The 5,330-nt window shown below is 30.3% G+C and overlaps 1 long non-coding RNA gene across 1 annotated transcript; it reads right to left on the bottom strand.

Annotated features, from left to right (window-relative positions):
- Positions 1-3,726: 3,726 nt before the first annotated feature.
- Positions 3,727-5,129, bottom strand: LOC125198461. The gene is made up of 3 exons (XR_007172406.1): positions 4,935-5,129; positions 4,267-4,497; positions 3,727-3,873 (listed from the first exon to the last, which is right to left on the bottom strand). It is a non-coding gene; the product is annotated as an uncharacterized LOC125198461 (long non-coding RNA).
- Positions 5,130-5,330: the final 201 nt, after the last annotated feature.

Genomic DNA, 5,330 nt, shown 5'->3' with positions numbered 1-5,330 from the left:
ACTATTCTAGTTAATTATTGACCCTTAGATCATCCAATCCTAGGGCCAAGATTTGGGCTGCATTTCTGGATTTAAATGCATTCTTATTTTGATCATCTCCCTATATATATATATATATATAGAGAGAGAGAGAGAGAGAGTTGTGATCAATGTCGAACCCTTCTTAAAGATCGAACTAGAGACCAAATTTGGGTCACTCATTTTTCTTAATTTTATGGTTATGATTAATTTAGAATTTATTTAATATTTTATTAAATAAAAACTTTTTAATTTTTTTTAACATTTTTTTTTTTAATTTTAAAAAAAAATATTTTTCTTAATTTTTTTTTTAAAAAAATTTAATTTTTTTAATTTTTTTGAATTTTTTTTTTATTCAATAAAAACTTGCTGGAGTAAATAATGAACTATATTCACTACATAATGAACTAAATGAATATATGTTATGAAATAATTTTTCGCATTCATTATATATTGAATTTACTTCAACTGAAAGATAATTATGTCATAACACATTATGAAGTAATAAAATAATAAAATGAAGTAATAAACTAATGAAATGAAGTAATAACATAACTGAATGAAGTAATAGCATGACTGAATGAAGTAATAAACTAAAGGAATGAAATACTAAACTAATAGAATGAAGTAATAACATGATTGAATGAAGTGATAAACTAACGAAATGAAGTAATAACTGTAAACCCAACTGAAAGATAATTATGTCATAATACATTATGAAGTAATAAACTAATGGAATGAAGTAATAACATGACTGAATGAAGTAATAAACTAACGGAATGAAGTAATAAGTAACAGAATGAAGTAATAACATGAATAAATGAAGTAATAAACTAACGGAATGAAATAATAGCACGACTGAATGAAGTAATAAGCTCATAACAATAACATGACTGAATGAAGTAATAAACTAACGGAATGAAGTAATAACCCTAAACCAAACTGAAAGATAATTATGTCATAACACATTATGAAGTAATAAACTAATGGAATGAAGTAATAGCATGACTTAATGAAGTAATAAACTAACAGAATGAAGTAATAAACTAATAGAATGAAGTAATAGCATTAATAAATGAAGTAATAAACTAATTGAATGAAGTAATAGCACGACTGAATGAAGTAATAAGTTCATAACATACATTCATTTAGTTCATTATGTAGTGAATATAGTTCATTATTTACTCCATCAAGTTTTTATCGAATAAAAAAATTATAAAAAAATTATAAAAAAATTTAAAAAATAATTTAAAAAAATTAAAAATATATATATATATAAAAAAAATTAAAAAAAAACGTTTTTATTTAATAAAATATTAAATTAATTGTAAATTAATCATAACTATAAGATTAAGAAAAATGAGTGGCCTTAATTTGGTCTCTAGTTCGGTCTTTAAGGGTGGATTTGTGGTTAATAGGACTATATATATATATATATATATATATATATATATATATATATATATATATGGGTGTGTTAGGGTCCTTACAGCATCTTAGTGTAAAACACAGCACAAATCACAGCCCTTGGATCATTAGATTGAATGGTTGTGATTTGTTACATTATCATACTAAAAATCTACATTATTAGGCGAGGTACATTATTAGACTAGAAATCTACATTGTAAGACTAAAACTGTACATTTCTAAACTAAAATGCTACATTATTCAACTAAATTGCTACATTATTATCCGAGCTACATTATTAGTCTAAAATTCTACATTATTAGATGACACGTGGCATTAATCTAACCATTAGATCATATGATCCAATGGACTGCAAGTGTTTTGAGTTTTACTTATACTTAGCGTTCTGACCTGAATACATCCCTATATATATATATATATATATATATATATATATATATATAAGGATGTGTTAAAATGACAACACTTATTATAATGACACCATACCACCATTTTAGACCGTTGGATCTGGAAATCGTGTGATTATTAAGCTGCCATGTGGCAGCTGATTATAATTATGTTGAACCCATTAAAATGCTGAGGGGTAAAATAGGAAATTCCTATTCTTATGTGATTCACACAAATCACGTTGATTTTCATTTCTTCTCATTCCAATTTACATCATTTTCTCATTCCAATTTCACGCTAGATTCAACCAAATTCACGAGTATTTTCAATCCAGATTCTGTAGATTGAAATCGAGTTTCAATCCTAAATCTAATCTGATTTTGAATCCAGATTCAGCAATTCGATTTCTCCCCAATTCGTTTTCTGCAATTGGATTTCGAATATGCAATTCTTCAATTTCACTCCTAATTTGACAACTGAGAAACCTCCAGATCGTGTTATGTTCATAGGTTTCTACAATTCATTCCACAAATTCATACGAATATGGGCGACTCGATCATCAATTTTGATATGGATGTTTTTCCATAAGGTGAGCATCGACATTTTTTGCTGCAAAATAATGGTTAATTAATGGAAGATTTTGACGATGGATTAATTTGTTGTGTGTTTTGACGATTATTGATCAATTTTGGAGGAGTATGTTTCTATTTATGTTCAATATTAGTTGATGAGTGTTGTTTGATTTTGGTTGAAGAGTAGTTTTGATTTTGTTAGATTTGATTTTTTCGATGAGTACTTGTTTAGTAGAATATGTTTCTAGTTATGTTCAATATTGGTAGAAGAGTAATGTTCGATTTCATGAGGCGTAATGCAGAGCATTAATCTATGATTTTATGACAATACTCTGTTTTTGTATTATGCATTTTGTATGTATTAACTGTTGTTTTATGTATCACATATTGCCGTTCACCTAATTATATACTGCAGTCCGGCTCATGTATCCTCATTCTTGGGAAAAGTCTTTTGACAACAATCCCTGAGATTTCTATTTTATCAAAAAGTCGGTTGTAGCAGCAATTGTGAAGACCAGAGGTTCGACAAGTGATTTTGCTAGCCGTTTGGTGTCCATCAAGGAAAACTATAAAGTTGAACAACAAATCATTATGTCGGTACAAAAAATGTAGAGAATTGGTTCACCATGACTCTACGAATTGTAGCAAACGAAAGAGAAAACAGAACAACTAGTTCATTTTGTTTTACTTCAATCCTTTTTAAGCACAAATTTTTACACTACCAGATTGCAGTGTTATTCATTAAATATCGCAGTGTTACTACGACAATATTGCAGTTTACATATTATTGTAATAATTTTTGTTCCTGATGTAGTTTAATGAAATGATTGCACACCACATTATTTGTTCAACTTATTACGTCGGTGTGAAGTTGAACAGCAAATCATTACATCATGTAAAAAATGTGAAGAATTAGGTCACCATGACCGTAGGAATTGGTGTTCATTTTGTTGTAATTCAAACCTTTTTAAGTACAAATTTTTACATTACATAATTGCAGGGTTATTCATTGAATATTGCAGTGTTATTATACCAATATTGCAGTTTACATATTATTTCATAATTTTGTTACTGATGTAGTTTAATGAAAGATTGCACAGTACATTATTTGCTTCAATCTATTACTTTACTAATTTCTCAAGTTGCATTCTATTTCAGTAATTAGTGTTTGTTGACGCGAACAATTTAGTGACATATACCTTAATTAGATTTAATCTTAAGCATGCAAACATTTTTTAAGTAATAGAAAACAAAACAACTACAAAAAAAGCCAATTTAGATTATGTCAGCAACATTGTCTAGACCAAAATATAACCTCCATGTTTCAGTACGAGAAGTTACTAAGAAAAAACATCAACCAAATCAGAATTCATGTTCAAAAACACCAAGATTTCATTCATTGGTGATGGTTTATGGTAGTCCACGACCATCTTCTCAACATCTATCGGTCCTTTCTTGTTCTCCAACACTACAAAATAAAAGAGTATTTCCATTATAAAAACATGCAACTCTAAAAAACAAAAATTGATAAACAATACTGCAATATTTTAAATGATGCAGTGCACTATAAAACCTGCAATACTGCAAGTGCTATGCACTTTACAAAATAATGGACTGCAATACTGCAAATGATGCACTGCAATACTGTATATTATGAACTGCAATATTTGGTGATAAACAATATATAACAAACAATACTGTTAATGGTCTACACTTCACAAAATAATGCACTACAATACTGTAAAAGATGAAATGTATGAATCTAGAAATCCAAGATGCACAAAAGCAATTCATAGAACACGATACAACAAGATGTAGCACAATATGATGCAAAATTACGTATGAAATTAAGTTCCAATACCTAAACATCTTGCTTCACTCTCTCTCATATTGTGTTGTACAGACTCTGTACATTCATTCTGTTCCCGCTTTGTTCAACCTCTTCCTCATCCATATCCTTCGACTATGGCTCGCTTCAGCCTCCTCCTCGTCCATGCTCCTTCTACTAATGCTCCGTTAAGCCTCTTCCTCATCCGACTCTATCCTTATCTTCTTTTCCTTGCCATTATAATTGTTCTCCCGCTGCGTTAAACTAAGAATATCAATCAAATATTGTCCACCAAACAAGCAACATCCAAAAAAATACAGGTGTATACAATACAACAACTAATCGACAACCAAATCATCAACAAAACGCGATTAATTGATTAAAAATTGATGGCACATCGCTTGGTTACAGTAGCTCGCTGATCTAGGTTTCCTAACCGAGCGCAGCTCATTCGTTTAGGTTTTCCAAAACATTAGCCAAAATCTCACAAAAGCCTCAGATCCAAACAATAAATTTAGCAAACAAACACCAATCAACATTAAACAAGGCAGGGATTGAATGAATAATACTTAAATCTCGCAGCAACATCAAGGAAACAGGAACAAAATTTGATAAACACATACATTAATCTGCATACACAAACACAATATCATTCTCGATACCTATTCCGATCAACACCAACCAGAATCCGATCAACATACCTTGTGAATGAAAAAACCTAAAACCTTGTAGTTGTGGACTGATTTTGTTGTTTAGTGGCTACAGGTTTGATGAATTTTTGAATGCACGTCGTAGAGGCGTTCGGAATTCCCTAAATTAGCACAAATCGCCGATTCACGGCGTAGCGGTTGCCGAAAATCGCCGATTCTCTAAGTGTGGTGGCTGAAAATCACCGATTCACGGTGTAGAGGCGGAGGCGGTGGGATTTCATGAATTTAGGGTCTCTCTCAATTGTTAATAGCAGATGGTTGAAGAGAAAATTGTTGAAGAGAGAGTAATGGCTGCGTGGAGAGAGAGAAGATGTAGAGAATGACACTAATTTTGGGGATATCTCTGATTTGGTTCAAGTTCAATGACTAAAATGCCCCCGACAGCAA

This window comes from Salvia hispanica, unplaced genomic scaffold (assembly GCF_023119035.1).
Source record: "Salvia hispanica cultivar TCC Black 2014 unplaced genomic scaffold, UniMelb_Shisp_WGS_1.0 HiC_scaffold_1488, whole genome shotgun sequence".
Classification (NCBI taxonomy): Eukaryota; Viridiplantae; Streptophyta; class Magnoliopsida; order Lamiales; family Lamiaceae; genus Salvia; species Salvia hispanica.
Note: the sequence above shows the minus strand (reverse complement) of the source record. Positions and strands in the feature narration are given on the sequence as shown.